This window comes from Panulirus ornatus, chromosome 17 (genome assembly GCF_036320965.1).
Source record: "Panulirus ornatus isolate Po-2019 chromosome 17, ASM3632096v1, whole genome shotgun sequence".
Taxonomy (NCBI): domain Eukaryota; kingdom Metazoa; phylum Arthropoda; class Malacostraca; order Decapoda; family Palinuridae; genus Panulirus; species Panulirus ornatus.
Genome location: NC_092240.1, coordinates 43,441,297 through 43,460,670, shown reverse-complemented (window position 1 = coordinate 43,460,670; position 19,374 = coordinate 43,441,297). Strand labels below are relative to the sequence as shown.

Below are 19,374 nucleotides of genomic sequence, written 5' to 3'. Positions count from 1 at the left end.
GAGGGTATTGATTGAGAGGGTGAAGGCATGTACAGAGCATCAGATTGGGGAAGAGCAGTGTCGTTTTAGAAGTGGTAGAGGATGTGTGGATCAGGTGTTTGCTTTGAAGAATGTATGTGAGAAATACTTAGAAAAGCAAATGGATTTGTATGTAGCATTTATGGATCTGGAGAAGGCATATGATAGAGTTGATAGAGATGCTCTGTGGAAGGTATTAAGAATATATGGTGTGGGAGGAAAGTTGTTAGAAGCAGTGAAAAGTTTTTATCGAGGATGTAAGGCATGTGTACGTGTAGGAAGAGAGGAAAGTGATTGGTTCTCAGTGAATGTAGGTTTGCGGCAGGGGTGTGTGATGTCTCCATGGTTGTTTAATTTGTTTATGGATGGGGTTGTTAGGGAGGTGAATGCAAGAGTTTTGGAAAGAGGGGCAAGTATGAAGTCTGTTGGGGATGAGAGAGCTTGGAGTGAGTCAGTTGTTGTTCGCTGATGATACAGCGCTGGTGGCTGATTCATGTGAGAAACTGCAGAAGCTGGTGACTGAGTTTGGTAAAGTGTGTGGAAGAAGAAAGTTAAGAGTAAATGTGAATAAGAGCAAGGTTATTAGGTACAGTAGGGTTGAGGGTCAAGTCAATTGGGAGGTGAGTTTGAATGGAGAAAAACTGGAGGAAGTGAAGTGTTTTAGATATCTGGGAGTGGATCTGGCAGTGGATGGAACCATGGAAGCGGAAGTGGATCATAGGGTGGGGGAGGGGGCGAAAATCCTGGGAGCCTTGAAGAATGTGTGGAAGTCGAGAACATTATCTCGAAAGCAAAAATGGGTATGTTTGAAGGAATAGTGGTTCCAACAATGTTGTATGGTTGCGAGGCGTGGGCTATGGATAGAGTTGTGCGCAGGAGGATGGATGTGCTGGAAATGAGATGTTTGAGGACAATGTGTGGTGTGAGGTGGTTTGATCGAGTGAGTAACGTAAGGGTAAGAGAGATGTGTGGAAATAAAAAGAGCGTGGTTGAGAGAGCAGAAGAGGGTGTTTTGAAGTGGTTTGGGCACATGGAGAGAATGAGTGAGGAAAGATTGACCAAGAGGATATATGTGTCGGAGGTGGAGGGAACGAGGAGAAGAGGGTGACCAAATTGGAGGTGGAAAGATGGAGTGAAAAAGATTTTGTGTGATCGGGGCCTGAACATGCAGGAGGGTGAAAGGAGGGCAAGGAATAGAGTGAATTGGAGCGATGTGGTATACCGGGGTTGACGTGCTGTCAGTGGATTGAATCAAGGCATGTGAAGCGTCTGGGGTAAACCATGGAAAGCTGTGTAGGTATGTATATTTGCGTGTGTGGACGTATGTATATACATGTGTATCGGGGGGGGTTGGGCCATTTCATTGTCTGTTTCCTTGCGCTACCTCGCAAACGCGGGAGACAGCGACAAAGTATAATAAAAAAAAATGATAGTATATATATATATATCACTGGGGATAGGGGAGAAAGAATACTTCCCACGCATTCCTCACGTGTCGTAGAAGGCGACTAAAGTGGACGGGAGCGGGGGGCTAGAAACCCTCCCCTCCTTGTATTTTAACTTTCTAAAAGGGGAAACAGAAGGAGTCACGCAGGGAGTGCTCATCCTCCTCGAAGGCTCAGATTGCGGTGTCTAAATATGTGTGGATGTAACCAAGATGAGAAAAAAGGAGATAGGTAGTATGTTTGTGGAAAGGAACCTGGATGTTTTGGCTCTGAGTGAAACGAAGCTCAAGGGTAAAGGGGTAGAGTGGTTTGGGAATATCTTGGTAGTAAAGTCAGGGGTATGTGAGTGGACAAGAGCAAGGGAAGGAGTATCACTACTCCTGAAACAGGAGTTGTAGCAGTATGTGATAGAGTGTAAGAAAGTAAACTCTTGATTGATATGGGTAAAATTGAAAGTTGATGGAGAGAGATGGGTGATTATTGGTGCATATGCACTTGGGCATGAGAAGAAAGACCATGAGAGGCAAGTGTTTTGGGAGCAGCTGAATGAGTGTGTTAGTAGTTTTGATGCACGAAATCAGGTTATATTAATGGGTAATTTGAATGCAAAGGTGAGTTATGTGGAAGCTGAAGGAATAATTGGTATACATAGGGTGTTCAGTGTTGTAAATGGAAATGGTGAAGAGCTTGTAGATTTATGTGCTGAAAAAGGATTGTGATTGGGAATACATGGTTTAAAAAAAGAGATATACATAAGTATACGTATGTAAGTAGGAGAGATGGCGAGAGAGAGTTATTGGATTACGTGTTAATTGATAGGCGCGCAAAAGAGAGACTTTTGGATGTTAATATGCTGAAAGGTGCAACTGGAGGGATGTCTGATCTTTATAACAAGTAGTGGTGATGTGAGAAGGAGATGGAGTGAGTATTTTGAAGGTTTGTTGAATGTGTTTGATGATAAAGTGGCAGATATAGGGTGTTTTGGTCGAGGTGGTGTGGAAAACGAGGGGGTTGAGGAAAATTATTTGGTAAACAGAGAAGAGGTAGTAAAAGCTTTGCGGAAGATGAAAGCCGGCAAGGCAGCGTGTTTGGATGGAACTGCAGTGGAATTTATCAAAAAAGGGGTGACTGTATTGTTGACTGGTTGGTAAGGTTATTTAATGTATGTATGATTCATGGGGATAGGGGAGAAAGAATACTTCCCACGCATTCCTCATGTGTCATAGAAGGCGACTAAAGGGGACAGGAGCAGACAGGATATATATATATATATATATATATATATATATATATATATATATATATATATATATTTTATTTTTTTTTTTATACCTTGTCGCTGTCTCCCGCGTTTGCGAGGCAGCGCAAGGAAACAGACGAAAGAAATGGCCCAACCCCCCCCCATACACATGTATATACATACGTCCACACACGCAAATATACATACCTACACAGCTTTCCATGGTTTACCCCAGACGCTTCACATGCCTTGATTCAATCCACTGACAGCACGTCAACCCCGGTATACCACATCGCTCCAATTCACTCTATTCCTTGCCCTCCTTTCACCCTCCTGCATGTTCAGGCCCCGATCACACAAAATCTTTTTCACTCCATCTTTCCACCTCCAATTTGGTCTCCCTCTTCTCCTCGTTCCCTCCACCTCCGACACATATATCCTCTTGGTCAATCTTTCCTCACTCATTCTCTCCATGTGCCCAAACCACTTCAAAACACCCTCTTCTGCTCTCTCAACCACGCTCTTTTTATTCCCACACATCTCTCTTACCCTTACGTTACTTACTCGATCAAACCACCTCACACCACACATTGTCCTCAAACATCTCATTTCCAGCACATCCATCCTCCTGCACACAACTCTATCCATAGCCCACGCCTGACAACCATACAACATTGTTGGAACCACTATTCCTTCAAACATACCCATTTTTGCTTTCCGAGATAATGTTCTCGACTTCCACACATTCTTCAAGGCTCCCAGAATTTTCGCCCCCTCCCCCACCCTATGATCCACTTCCACTTCCATGGTTCCATCCGCTCCCAGATCCACTCCCAGATATCTAAAAACACTTTACTTCCTCCAGTTTTTCTCCATTCAAACTTACCTCCCAATTGACTTGACCCGCAACCCTATTGTACGTAATAACCTTGCTCTTATTCACATTTACTCTTAACTTTCTTCTTTCACACACTTTACATAAGTATACGTATGTAAGTAGGAGAGATGGCCATAGAGCGTTATTGGATTACGTGTTAATTGACAGGCGCGCGAAAGAGAGACTTTTGGATGTTAATGTGTTGAGAGGTGCAACTGGAGGGATGTCTGATCATTATCTTGTGGAGGCAACGGTGAAGATTTGTATGGGTTTTCAGAAAAGAAGAGAAAATGTTGGGATGAAGATGGTGGTGAGAGTAAGTGAGCTTGGTAAGGAGACTTGTGTGAGGATGTACCAGGAGAGACTGAGTACAGAATGGAGAAAGGTGAGAACAAAGGAGGTAAGGGGAGTGGGGGAGGAATGGGATGTATTTAGGGAATCAGTGATGGATTGCGCAAAAGATGCTTGTGGCATGAGAAGCGTGGTAGGTGGGTTGATTAGAAAGGGTAGTGAGTAGTGGGATGAAGAAGTAGGATTATAAGTGAAAGAGGAGAGAGGGAAGCATTTGGACAATTTTTGCAGGGAAAAAATGCAAATGAGTGGGAGATGTATAAAAGAAAGAGGCAGGAGGTCAAGAGAAAGGTGCAAGAGGTGAAAAAGAGGGCAAATGAGAGTTGGGGTGAGAGAGTATCATTAAATTTTAGTGAGAATAAAAAGATGTTCTGGAAGGAGGTAAATAAAGAGCGTAAGACAAGGAGCAAATGGGAACTTCAGTGAAGGGCACTAATGGGGAGGTGATAACAAGTAGTGGTGATGTGAGAAGGAGATGGAGTGAGTATTTTGAAGGTTTGAAGAATGTGGTAGATGATAGAGTGGCAGATATAGGGTGTTTTGGTCGAGGTGGTGTGCAAAGTGAGAGGTTTAGGGAAAATGATTTGGTAAACAGAGAAGAGGTAGTAAAATCTTTGCAGAAGATGAAAGCCGGCAAGGCAGCAGGTTTGGATGGTATTGCAGTGGAATTTATTAAAAAAGGGGGTGACTGTATTGCTGATTGGTTGGTAAGGTATGATTCATGTTGAGGTGCCTGAGGATTGGCGGAATGCTTGTATAGTGCCATTGTACAAAGGCAAAGGGGATAAGAGTGAGTGCTCAAATTACAGAGGTATAAGTTTGTTGAGTATTCCTGGTAAATTATATGGGAGGGTATTGATTGAGAGGGTGAAGGCATGTACAGAGCATCAGATTGGGAAGAGCAGTGTGGTTTCAGATGTGGTAGAGGATGTGTGGATCAGGTGTTTGCTTTAAAGAATGTATGTGAGAAATACTTAGAAAAGCAAATGGATTTGTATGTAGCATTTATGGATCTGGAGAAGGCAAATGATAGAGTTGATAGAGATGCTCTGTGGAAGGTACGAAGAATATATGGTATGGGAGGCAAGTTGTTAGAAGCAGTGAAAAGTTTTTATCGAGGATGTAAGGCATGTGTACGTGTAGGAAGAGAGGAAGGTGGTTGGTTCTCAGTGAATGTAGGTTTGCAGCAGGGGTGTGTGGTGTCTCCATGGTTGTTTAATTTGTTTATGGATGGGGTTGTTAGGGAGGTGAATGCAAGAGTTTTGGAAAGATGGGCAAGTATGCAGTCTGTTGTGGATGAGAGAGCTTGGGAAGTGAGTCAGTTGTTGTTTACTGATGATACAGCGCTGGTGGCTGATTCATGTGAGAAGCTGCAGAAGCTGGTGACTGAGTTTGGTAAAGTGTGTGAAAGAAGAAAGTTAAGAGTAAATGTGAATAAGAGAAAGGTTATTAGGTACAGTAGGGTTGAGGGTCAAGTCAATTGGGAGGTAAGTTTGAATGGAGAAAAACTGGAGGAAGTAAAGTGTTTTAGATATCTAGGAGTGGATCTGGCAGCGGATGGACCCATGGAAGCGGAAGTAAATTATAGGGTGGGAGAGGGGGCGAAAATCCTGGGAGCCTTGAAGAATGTGTGGAAGTCGAGTACATTATCTCGGAAAGCAAAAATGGGTATGTTTGAAGGAATAGTGGTTCCAACAATGTTGTATGGTTGCGAGGCGTGGGCTATGATAGAGTTGTGCGGAGAGAGGGTGGATGTGCTGGAAATGAGATGTTTGTGGACAATATGTGGTGTGAGGTGGTTTGATCGAGTAAGTATTGTAAGGGTAAGAGAGATGTGTGGAAATAAAAAGAGTGTGGTTGAGAGAGCAGAAGAGGGTGTTTTGAAATGGTTTGGGCACATGGAGAGAATGAGTGCGGAAAGATTGATCAAGAGGATATAAATGTCGGAGGTGGAGGGAACGAGGAGATGTGGGAGACGAAATTGGAGGTGGAAAGATGGAGTGAAAAAGATTTTGATTGATCAGGGCCTGAACATGCAGGAGGGTGAAAGGCGTGCAGGGAATAGAGTGAATTGGATTGATGTGGTATACTGGGGTTGACATGCCGTCAATGGATTGAATCAGGGCATGTGAAGCGTCTGGGGTAAACCATGGAAAGTACTGTGGGGCCTGAATGTGGAAAGGGAGCTGTGGTTTCGGGCATTATTGCATGACAGCTAGAGACTGAGTGTGAGCGAATGGGGCCTTTGTTGTCTTTTCCTAGCACTGCCTTGCGCACATGAGAGGGGAGGGGGATGTTATTCCCTGTGTGGCAGGGTGTAGATGGGGGTGAGTAGGGGCAGACAGTGTGAATTGTGTGCATGTGTGTATATGTGTGTGTCTCTGTTTGTATATATGTGTGTACGTTGGGATGTGTGGATGTGTATGTTTGCGTGTGTGGACGTGTGTGTGTGTGCATGTGTGTGGGGGTGGGTTGGGCTATTTCTTTCGTCTGTTTCCTTGCGATAACTCGCAGGCGTGGGAGACAGTGAGAAAGCAAAATAAGTAAATAAATATATATATATATATTTTTTTTTTTTTGCCTTGTCGCTGTCTCCCGCGTTTGCGAGGTAGCGCAAGGAAACAAACGAAAGAAATGGCCCAGCCCACCCCCATACACATGTATATACATACGTCCACACACGCAAATATACATACCTACACAGCTTTCCATGGTTTACCCCAGACGCTTCACATGCCCTGATTCAATCCACTGACAGCACGTCAACCCCGGTATACCACATCGATCCAATTCACTCTATTCCTTGCCCTCCTTTCACCCTCCTGCATGTTCAGGCCCCGATCACACAAAATCTTTTTCACTCCATCTTTCCACCTCCAATTTGGTCTCCCTCTTCTCCTCGTTCCCTCCACCTCCGACACATATATCCTCTTGGTCAATCTTTCCTCACTCATTCTCTCCATGTGCCCAAACCATTTCAAAACACCCTCTTCTGCTCTCTCAACCATGCTCTTTTTATTTCCACACATCTCTCTTAACCTTATGTTACTTACTCGATCAAACCATCTCACACCACACATTGTCCTCGAACGTCTCATTTCCAGCACATCCATCCTCCTGCGCACAACTCTATCCATAGCCCACGCCTCGCAACCATACAACATTGTTGGAACCACTATTCCTTCAAACATAGCAATTTTTGCTTTCCGAGATAATGTTCTCAACTTCCACACATTCTTCAAGGCTCCCAGGATTTTCGCCCCCTCCCCCACCCTATGATCCACTTCCACTTCCATGGTTCCATCCGCTGCCAGATCCACTCCCAGATATCTAAAACACTTTACTTCCTCCAGTTTTCTCCATTCAAACTTACCTCCCAATTGACTTGACCCTCAACCCTACTGTACCTAATAACCTTGCTCTTATTCACATTTACTCTTAACTTTCTTCTTTCAGACACTTTACCAAACTCAGTCACCAGCTTCTTCAGTTTCTCACATGAATCAGCCACCAGCGCTGTATCATCAGCGAACAACAACTGACTCACTTCCCAAGCTCTCTCATCCCCAACAGACTTCATACTTGCCCCTCTTTCCAAAACTCTTGCATTCACCTCCCTAACAACCCCATCCATAAACAAATTAAACAACCATGGAGACGTCACACACCCCTGCCGCAAACCTACATTCACTGAGAACCAATCACTTTCCTCTTTTCTACACGTACACATGCCTTACATCCTCGATAAAACCTTTCACTGCTTCTAACAACTTGCCTCCCACACCATATATTCTTAATACCTTCCACAGAGCATCTCTATCAACTCTATCATATGCCTTCTCCAGATCCATAAATGCTACATACAAATCCATTTGCTTTTCTAAGTATTTCTCACATACATTCTTCAAAGCAAACACCTGATCCACACATCCTCTACCACTTCTGAAACCACACTGCTCTTCCCCAATCTGATGCTCTGTACATGCCTTCGCCCTCTCAATCAATACCCTCCCATATAATTTACCAGGAATACTCAACAAACTTATACCTCTGTAATTTGAGCACTCACTCTTATCCCCTTTGCCTTTGTACAATGGCACTATGCATGCATTCCGCCAATCCTCAGGCACCTCACCATGAGTCATACATACATTAAATAACCTTACCAACCAGTCAATAATACAGTCACCCCCTTTTTTAATAAATTCCACTGCAATACCATCCGAACCTGCTACCTTGCCGGCTTTCATCTTCCGCAAAGCTTTTACTACCTCTTCTCTGTTTACCAAATCATTTTCCCTAACCCTCTCACTTTGCACACCACCTCGACCAAAACACCCTATATCTGCCACTCTATCATCAAACACATTCAACAAACCTTCAAAATACTCACTCCATCTCGTTCTCACATCACCACTACTTGTTATCACCTCCCCATTTGCGCCCTTCACTGAAGTTCTAATTTGCTCCCTTGTCTTACGCACTTTATTTACCTCCTTCCAGAACATCTTTTTATTCTCCCTAAAATTTAATGATACTCTCTCACCCCAACTCCCATTTGCCCTCTTTTTCACCTCTTGCACCTTTCTCTTGACCTCCTGTCTCTTTCTTTTATATATCTCCCACTCAATTGCATTTTTTCCCTGCAAAAATCGTCCAAATGCCTCTCTCTTCTCTTTCACTAATAATCTTACTTCTTCATCCCATCACTCACTACCCTTTCTAATCAACCCATCTCCCACTCTTCTCATGCCACAAGCATCTTTTGCGCAATCCATCACTGATTCCCTAAATACATCCCATTCCTCCCCCACTCCCCTTACTTCCATTGTTCTCACCTCTTAGCATTTTGTACTCAGTCTCTCCTGGTACTTCCTCACACAAGTCTCCTTCCTAAGGTCACTTACTTTCACCACCCTCTTCACCCCAACATTCACTCTTCTTTTCTGAAAACCCATACAAATCTTCACCTTAGCCTCCACAAGATAATGATCAGACATCCCTCCAGTTGCACCTCTCAGCACATTAACATCCAAAAGTCTCTCTTTTGCGTGCCTGTCAATTAACATATATATATATATATATATATATATATATATATATATATATATATATATATATATATATATATATATATTTATATATATATATATATATATATATATATATACATATATATATATATATATATATATATATATATATATATATATATATATATATATATATATATATATATATATAAGCTCTTCGGAAGATGAAAGCCGGCAAGGCAGCAGGTTTGGATGGTATTGCAGTGGAATGTATTAAAAAAGGGGGTGACTGTATTGTTGACTGTTGGTAAGGTTATTTGATGTATGTATCACTCATGGTGAGGTGCCTGAGGATTGGTGGAATGCGTGCATAGTGCCATTGTACAAAGGCAAAGGGGATAAGAGTGAGTGCTCAAATTACAGAGGTATAAGTTTGTTGAGTATTCCTGGTAAATTATATGGGAGGGTATTGATTGAGAGGGTGAAGGCATGTACAGAGCATCAGACTGGGGAAGAGCAGTGTGGTTTCAGAAGTGGTAGAGGATGTGTGGATCAGGTGTTTGATTTGAAGAATGTATGTGAGAAATACATAGAAAAGCAAATGGATTTGTATGTAGCATTTATGGATCTGGAGAAGGCATAGGATAGAGTTGATAGAGATGCTATGTGGAAGGTATTAAGAATATATGGTGTGGGAGGCAAGTTGTTAGAAGCAGTGAAAAGTTTTTATCGAGGATGTAAGGCATGTGTACGTGTAGGAAGAGAGGAAAGTGATTGGTTCTCAGTGAATGTAGGTTTGCGGCAGGGGTGTGTGATGTCTCCATGGTTGTTTAATTTGTTTATGGATGGGATTGTTAGGGAGGTGAATGCAAGAGTTTTGGAAAGAGGGGCAAGTATGAAGTCTGTTGTGGATGAGAGAGCTTGGGAAGTGAGTCAGTTGTTGTTCGCTGATGATACAGCACTGGTGGCTGATTCATGTGAGAAACTGAAGAAGCTGGTGACTGAGTTTGGTAAAGTGTGTGAAAGAAGAAAGTTGAGTAAATGTGAATAAGAGCAAGGTTATTAGGTACAGTAGGGTTGAGGGTCAAGTCAATTGGGAGGTAAGTTTGAATGGAGAAAAACTGGAGGAAGTAAAGTGTTTTAGATATCTGGGAGTGGATCTGGCAGCGGATGGAACCATGGAAGCGGAAGTGAATCATAGGGTGGGGGAGGGGGCGAAAATCCTGGGAGCCTTGAAGAATGTGTGGAAGTCGAGAACATTATCTCGGAAAGCAAAAATGGGTATATTTGAAGGAATAGTGGTTCCAACAATGTTATATGGTTGCGAGGCGTGGGCTATGGATAGAGTTGTGCGCAGGAGGGTGGATGTGCTGGAAATGAGATGTTTGAGGACAATGTGTGGTGTGAGGTGGTTTGATCGAGTAAGTAATGTAAGGGTAAGAGAGATGTGTGGAAATAAAAAGAGCGTGGTTGAGAGAGCAGAAGAGGGTGTTTTGAAATGGTTTGGGCACATGGAGAGAATGAGTGAGGAAAGATTGACCAAGAGGATATATGTGTCGGAGGTGGAGGGAACGAGGAGAAGTGGGAGACCAAATTGAAGGTGGAAAGATGGAGTGAAAAAGATTTTGAGTGATCGGGGCCTGAACATGCAGGAGGGTGAAAGGCGGGCAAGGAATAGAGTGAATTGGATCGATTTGGTATACCAGGGTTGACCTGCTGTCAGTGGATTGAATCAGGGCATGTGAAGCGTCTGGGGTAATCCATGGAAAGTTGTGTGGGGCCTGGATGTGGAAAGTGAGCTGTGGTTTCGGGCATTATTGCATGACAGCTAGAGACTGAGTGTGAACGAATGGGGCTTTGTTGTCTTTTCCTAGCGCTACCTCGCACACATGACGGGGGAGGGGGATGGTATTCCATGTGTGGCCAGGTGGCGATGGGAATGAATAAAGGCAGACAGTGTGAATTGTGTGCATGGGTATATATGTATGTGTCTGTGTGTGTATATATACGTGTACATTGAGATGTATAGGTATGTATATTGGCGTGTGTGGACGTGTATGTATATACATGTGTATGGGGGTGGGTTGGGCCATTTCTTTCGTCTGTTTGCTTGCGCTACCTCGCAAACGCGGGAGACAGCGACAAAGCAAAATGAATTTATAAATAAATAAATAAATATATATATATATATATATATATATATATATATATATATATATAAATATATATATATATATATATATATATATATATATATATATATATATATATATATATATATATATATATATATATACGAATAAAGTGCATATGAACGCGCACCTTCATAGAACATACAAACCTCCAACAGCCATAATCGAACCTGGGATCCCTGTGCAAGAGGGATATATATATATATATATATATATATATATATATATATATATATATATATATATATATATATATATATATATCCCTGGGGATAGGGGATTAAGAATACTTCCCACGTATTCCCTGTGTGTCGTAGAAGGCGACTAAAAGGGGAGGGAGCGGGGGGCTGGAAATCCTTCCCTCTCGTTTTTTTTTTAATTTTCCAAAAGAAGGAACAGAGGGGGCCAAGTGAGGATATTCCAAAAAAGGCCCATTCCTCTGTTGTTAACGCTACCTCGCTAACGCGGGAAATGGCGAATAGTTTAAAAGAAAAAAAGAATATATATATATATATATATATATATATATATATATATATATATATATATATTATATATATATATATATATATATATATATATATATATTATATATATATATATATATATATATATATATATATATATGTATATATATATATATATATATATTGTTACGAACGCGTGTGTTTGTGTCCATATGGTTCGTATATGTGCCTTGGTGTATCTCTGTGTATGGCGTGCCTTGGTGTAGGGAGCGGTTGCTACCGGCTCGTATCTCACCCTCCCTGACCGTGTTGATTGCCTTAGTCATCATGTTTTGACCCAGATCTTGACCGGTCCTCTAGCACCCAAACGTTAGGTCAACGGCGTCAGGTCAACGGCGTCAGGTCCAATCATGGGAACAGCTACGGTATGTTGTCACGTGCGTTCGCTGCCGGCGTGGACAAAGGAACAGAGGATTTTGAATGTACGCCACATGTGTAGGCCGGACCTTAGGCCTCATTCAGCCAATCACGTCAAGGAGAGGGCGTGACAACCAGTCTCTTGACCTATCAAGGGCAATTGTGTCATTGTGACCTATAGTAGAACTAGGTGGCGGGTCGAGGCGTGGCCAGCTGTTCCTGCCTTGCTGGTCATTCAGATGAAAGCTCAGACGATCGTCTGAGACTTTGATTTCTTCAACAGTTCCGAGCCCAGTAAGGTAATGTAGGCTTTCCCTGTCTCGAACCCCGTAGCCACCGCTGCCCTAGGTTGTAAGATGTTACTGTGTCAAGTCAAGCTTAACTAAGTGTAACGATATGTTTATTGTGTCACGTCGGGTTAGGTAAGTGCAACGATTATGTTTACTGTGTCACGTCAGAATCTAACTGAATGTAATGCTATCGAACAAAGTGTCAACGGAAAGAGATCTCCTGGTTTGAAATCTTATCTGGAATGTTAACCCATGTTCAATGTTAAACTCATGTTCAGTGTTAACGTAAATGATTCGTGCCTGATTTATGTGTTCACCTTGTACATTTGAATTCTTTTCATTATAAGTAATTCTAACCTTGGTGTTTGTTTTAACCCCTTACGTTAAGATTGCGTTATCCTGAGTTGTGCTATATTACAGATCTACCGTCCTTGCAAAGACGAGGACCAGTATAGTAACATATATATGTTACTGGCGACCTTGCTCCACTAAGTACTGAGTTCCTAACATATAAATTGGCGACCCTGCCAGGATATTTCTTGCCTTAACGGAATCTCTTTCCTTGATTCATTAATCATGTCGTTGATCAGTGTTGACAATACCGCTCAATCATTAACGTCGGCCAAAGTCTCGATCCTTCTCCATATCCCCAGTAATGTTAATGTTGACCTCAATTATTGGCGAAAGCAGCTAGAGATAGCTAAGATCATTGCACAAATGCAAAGGGAGTGGATCGCTCGCGAACGTGAAAGACTTGGACTTAACGCTTCACCATCGGGACTAGGGTCGTCCCAATTGGGTAACTTACATCTCGTACCAAAGTTCAGTAAACTTGACGTGGGCAGACGTTCAAAGGGCTACGACGGCAGAGGGAGGACCAATGGTAATGTAATCCCACCTGAATCTGCTACCTTGCCGGTAACTCATAAAAGTCAGGGGAAATACTCCAACAGAGTTAAGAGTTGTTATAATTGTGGCAAGACTGGGCACCAAGTGAAGGATTGCTGGGCTCGAGCGAAGGAATCCAGAGACTTTACCAAAAGTAGGCGGGTAAGTCTCTTCTCAGCTTTAGGTCCACTTAGTAAAGTAGGTAAGGCTATCCCTGCTCTTAGGAAAGTAAGGGGTTGCGAGAGTGTTGAACAATCGGTAGTTAAGGATCCGTTTTGTGGGAACTATAATGCGTTCCTGTCTGAGGGTTGTGTCAGTAGATGTGGTGTACGACGAAAAGTAACCGTATCACGGGATTCTGGTGCGCAGCAGTCCCCGAGGTTGGATGGCTTGGTGCCGCGAGAAGAGTTTGGAGACCGAGTCTTGCCGGATGGACAGTCGGGTTCCAAGGAAGCTCCACTAGTTGATGTGAGAGTAGGAACAGATCTCTTCACGGACCATGCCCTTGTAGGGGTCGTAGATAAGTTACCTGTCTTAGACGTGGACTTTGTGTTAGGCAGTGACTTAGCGGGACGGAAGATGAACCCAGTGCCGGTGTTGCCTACGGGTTCGGTGGAGTCCACGGAGGCAGTGCAGCTTGAGGAAGAGGTACCGGACCTATCCCTCGTGTGCGCAGTTACCCGGTCCATGTCCGCTACGAAAGCAAGTTGCAAGCCCCAGGAGACAGAGCGTGAGGTGGGGAAAATACAGTCACTGCCCGAGAGTGAGACCAGCGAGAGGAGGCTGTGTGATACCCTCTCCCTTGGTACAGACTCGGTTGAAACGCAGGAAGTTAAGACTCTCCCCCCGACTGAGACCAGCGAGAGGAAGCTGTGTGATATCCTCTCCCCTGGTGTAGCCTCCGTTGAGACAGATGACTTAAAGACTCTTCATGAGAGTGAGGCCAGCGAGAGGAAGCTGTGTGATATCCTCTCCCCTGGTGTAGCCTCCGTTGAGACAGATGACTTAAAGACTCTTCATGAGAGTGAGGCCAGCGAGAGGAAGCTGTGTGATATCCTCTCCCCTGGTGTAGCCTCCGTTGAGACAGATGACTTAAAGACTCTTCATGAGAGTGAGGCCAGCGAGAGGAAGCTGTGTGATACCCTCTCCCCTGGTATAGACTCCGTTAAGACGAAGTGAAGTCTCTCCCTATGAGTGAGTCTAGTGAGAGGGAGCTCTGTGATACCCTCTCCCCTGGTGTAGACTCAGTTGAGACTGAGGGTTCGTCTCGCTCCCATTCAAGAGAGAAGACTCTCCCTGAGGATGAAATTAGTGAGGAGAAGATGTATGATACCTCCCGTGCTGATTTCGAGTCCGAACGAGATTCAGTGGGTGAGACTGAGACCTTGTCTCGCGCCCATTCAAGAGAGAAGATTCTCCCTGAGGATGAAATGAGTGACGAGATGTGTGATACCTCCTGTGCTGGTTACGAGTCCGTACGAGAGTCAGCGGGTGAGACTGAGGATTTGTCTCGCACCCATTCAAGAGAGATTCAGGAACGGAGGACAATATGGCCTGACAAACGATCTCGTTTAAGAAGGTTTGAGGTGGGGGACGAGGTGTTGCTTCAACTACCGCAGCCAGGTCAACCCTTGGCTGCCCGGTTTCAGGGTCCCTACACCATTATTCGGAGTGTAGGAGACTCAAATTACCTTGTCTGTATCCCCGGCAGGCGCAGAGGTCAGAGTTTATGCCACATCAACATGCCTGAGCCATGTTTCAGTCGTGATCCTCCCCCCTTGGAACCGACGGTGCCAGTCTGCATCATCCCACGTCCAGCGGCAGCTGTGTGTGACGAAATCGACGACGTAGCTGCGAGTGTCTCGGAGACCTGGGACCCGGGCGGAGGCGTGAGAGAACTGAAGTGCTACTTGGATATGGTTGGATACTACAGGATGTCATTGTAAATTTTGCAACACTCGCAACTCGTCCCACAGATTTATTGAAGAATTATATCAGATGTTTGGAATGAGCAGTGTGAGACAGTCTCTCTCATCAATTAGGAACACTACTTTTTTTAACTGTTATATTTTGCAGGCTCCAACCAGATCAGCTGTGAATGCCAGCGATGCTGACGCTGGTGAGGTCCTCATGCAGGAGGACAGAGAGAAGGTTGAGCCCAAACAGATAGCCCCACCATGGAGAAGGAACCTTTGTCTGTTCTTTGTGTTATAACTCTTTGCATATTTGTGTCCTTCAGCCAATTAATTTAGAATGTACTGACTACCAACCCTTCAAAATGTTAACAAGTTATGGGATCGGAGTCAGAAACTAATCAGGTGGGCCTTGTTTCTTTCCAAGAGTATAACTTAGACATTCACCATATTGCTGGCGCACATAATGTGTTAGCCGATTGTTTACCCCGCTCTTAACGCTAGAAAATTCCTCTTCTAGGAATTTTCTCCTTTAAGGAGGGGGGTGTTACGAACGCGTGTGTTTGTGTCCATATGGTTCGTATATGTGCCTTGGTGTATCTCTGTGTATGGCGTGCCTGGGTGTAGGGAGCGGTTGCTACCGGCTCGTATCTCACCCTCCCTGACCGTTTGGATTGCCTTAGTAATCATGTTTTGACCCAGATCTTGACCGGTCCTCAAGCACCCAAACATTAGGTCAACGGCGTCAGGTCAACGGCGTCAGGTCCAATCATGGGAACAGCTACGGTATGTTGTCACGTGCGTTCGCTGCCGGCGTGGACAAAGGAACAGAGGATTTTGAATGCACGCCACATGTGTAGGCCGGACCTTAGGCCTCCTTCAGCCAATCACGTCAAGGAGAGGGCGTGACAACCAGTCTCTTGACCTATCAAGGGCAATTGTGTCATTGTGACCTATAGTAGAACTAGGTGGCGGGTCGAGGCGTGGCCAGCTGTTCCTGCCTTGCTGGTCATTCAGATGAAAGCTCAGACGATCGTCTGAGACTTTGATTCCTTCAACAGTTCCGAGCCCAGTAAGGTAATGTAGGCTTTCCCTGTCTCGAACCCCGTAGCCACCGCTGCCCTAGGTTGTAAGATGTTACTGTGTCAATTCAAGCTTAACTAAGTGTAACGATATGTTTATTGTGTCACGTCGGGTTAGGTAAGTGCAACGATTATGTTTACTGTGTCACGTCAGAATCTAACTGAATGTAATGCTATCGAACAAAGTGTCAACGGAAAGAGATCTCCTGGTTTGAAATCTTATCTGGAATGTTAACCCATGTTCAATGTTAAACTCATGTTCAGTGTTAACGTAAATGATTCGTGCCTGATTTATGTGTTCACCTTGTACATTTGAATTCTTTTCATTATAAGTAATTCTAACCTTGGTGTTTGTTTTAACCCCTTACGTTAAGATTGCGTTATCCTGAGTTGTGCTATATTACAGATCTACCGTCCTTACAAAGACGAGGACCAGTATAGTATTTGTAACATATATATGTTACTGGCGACCTTGCTCCACTAAGTACTGAGTTCGTAACAATATATATATATATATATATATATATATATATATATATATATATATATATATATATATATTTTTTTTTTTTTTCTTTTTTATACTTTGTCGCTGTCTCCCGCGTTTGCGAGGTAGCGCAAGGAAACAGACGAAAGAAATGGCCCAACCCCCCCCCCCCCATACACATGTACATACACACGTCCACACACGCAAATATACATACCTACACAGCTTTCCATGGTTTACCCCAGACGCTTCACATGCCTTGATTCAATCCACTGACAGCACGTCAAACCCTGTATACCACATCGCTCCAATTCACTCTATTCCTTGCCCTCCTTTCACCCTCCTGCATGTTCAGGCCCCGATCACACAAAATCTTTTTCACTCCATCTTTCCACCTCCAATTTGGTCTCCCTCTTCTCCTCGTTCCCTCCACCTCCGACACATATATCCTCTTGGTCAATCTTTCCTCACTCATTCTCTCCATGTGCCCAAACCATTTCAAAACACCCTCTTCTGCTCTCTCAACCACGCTCTTTTTATTTCCACACATCTCTCTTACCCTTACGTTACTTACTCGATCAAACCACCTCACACCACACATTGTCCTCAAACATCTCATTTCCAGCACATCCATCCTCCTGCGCACAACTCTATCCATAGCCCACGCCTCGCAACCATACAACATTGTTGGAACCACTATTCCTTCAAACATACCCATTTTTGCTTTCCGAGATAATGTTCTCGACTTCCACACATTTTTCAAGGCTCCCAAAATTTTCGCCCCCTCCCCCACCCTATGATCCACTTCCGCTTCCATGGTTCCATCCGCTGACAGATCCACTCCCAGATATCTAAAACACTTCACTTCCTCCAGTTTTTCTCCATTCAAACTCACCTCCCAATATATATATATATATGTAGGTTTGCAGCAAGGGTGTGTGATGTCTCCATGGTTGTATAATTTTTTTATGGATGGGGTTGTTAGGGAGGTGAATGCAAGAGTTTTTGGAAAGAGGGGCAAGTATGCAGTCTATTGTGGATGAAAGAGCTTGGGAAGTGAGTCAGTTTTTGTTCGCTGATGATACACCGCTGGTGGCTGATTCATGTGAGAAACTGCAGAAGCTGGTGACTGAGTTTGGTAAAGTGTGTGAAAGAAGAAAGTTGAGAGTAAATGTGAATAAGAGCAAGGTGATAATATTAGGTACAGTAGAGATGAGGGACAAGTCAATTGGGAAGTAAGTTTGAATGGAGAAAAACTGGAGGAAGTGAAGTGTTTTAGATATCTGGGAGTGGATTTGGCAGCGAATGGAACCATGGAAGTGGAAGTGAATCATAGGATGGGAAGGGGGCAAAAATTCTGGGAGCGTTGAAGAATGAGTGGAAGTCAAGAACATTATCTCGTAAAGCAAGAATGGGTATGTTTGAAGGAATAGTGGTTCCAACAATGTTGTATGGTTGCGAGGCGTGGGCTATGGATAGAGTTGTGCGGAGGATGGTGGGTGTGCTGGAAATGAGATGTTTGAGGACAATATATGGTGTGAGGTGGTTTGCTCGAGTAAGTAATGAAAGGGTAAGAGAGGTGTGTGGTAATAAAAAGAGTGTGGTTGAGAGAGCAGAAGAAGATGTTTGAAATGGTTTGGGCACATGGAGAGAATGAGTGAGGAAAGATTGACTAAGAGGATATATGTGTCAGAGGTGGAGGGAACGAGAAGTGGGAGACCAAATTGGAGGTGGAAAGATTTAGTGAAAATGATTTTGAGTGATCGGGGCCTGAACATGCAGGAGGGTGAAGGGCGTGCAAGGAATAGAGTGAATTGGAATGATGTGGTATACTGGGGTCGACATGCTGTGAATGGATTGAACCACGGCATGTGAAGCATCTGGGGTAAACCGTGGAAAGTTGTGTGGGGCCTGGATGTGGAAGGAGAGCTGTGGTTTCGGTGCATTATTACATGACAGCTAGAGACTGACTGTGAACCAATGTGGCTTTGTTGTCTTTTCCTAGCGCTACCTCGCACACATGAGGGGGGAGGGGGTTGTTATTCCATGTGTGGCGGGGTGGCGATGGGAATGAATAAAGGCAGACAGTGTGAATTATGTACATGTGTATATATGTATATGTCTGTGTGTGTATATATATGTATACGTTGAGATGTATGGGTATGTATATGTGCATGTTGACGTGTACGCATATACATATGTATGTGGGTGGGGGCGCCATTCTTTCGTCTGTTTCCTTGCGTTACCTTGCTAACGCGGGAGACAGCGACAAGGCAAGATAAATAAATGAATATATATATATATATATTTTTTTTTTGCTTTGTCGCTGTCTCCCGCGTTTGCGAGGTTGCGCAAGGAAACAGACAAAAGAAATGGCCCAACCCACCTCCATACACATGTATATACATACACGTCCACACATGCAAATATACATACCTACACAGCTTTCCATGGTATATTTGCGTGTGTGGATGTGTGTGTGTATACATTGTGTATGGGGGTGGGTTGGGCCATTTCTTTCGTCTGTTTCCTTGCGCTACCTCGCAAACGCGGGAGACAGCGACAAAGGAAAATAAAAAATAATAATAAAATAATATATATATATATATATATATATATATATATATATATATATATATATATATTTATATATATATTATTTTATTATTTTTTA

The 19,374-nt window shown here is 43.6% G+C and overlaps 1 protein-coding gene across 5 annotated transcripts in view; it reads left to right on the top strand.

Moving 5' to 3' along the window:
• fu (STKc_STK36 domain-containing protein fused) overlaps positions 1-19,374 on the top strand; it is a 148,868-nt gene that overhangs the window by 14,504 nt on the left and 114,990 nt on the right. The window contains exon 1 of one of the 5 annotated variants that reach the window (XM_071672266.1): positions 14,772-16,208. The exons of the other annotated variants lie outside the window; for them this stretch is intronic. The gene's annotated coding sequence lies outside the window, so the exon portion shown is untranslated. Of the gene's footprint in view, positions 1-14,771; positions 16,209-19,374 lie in introns of those variants that run through there. 5 annotated transcript variants of the gene reach the window in all.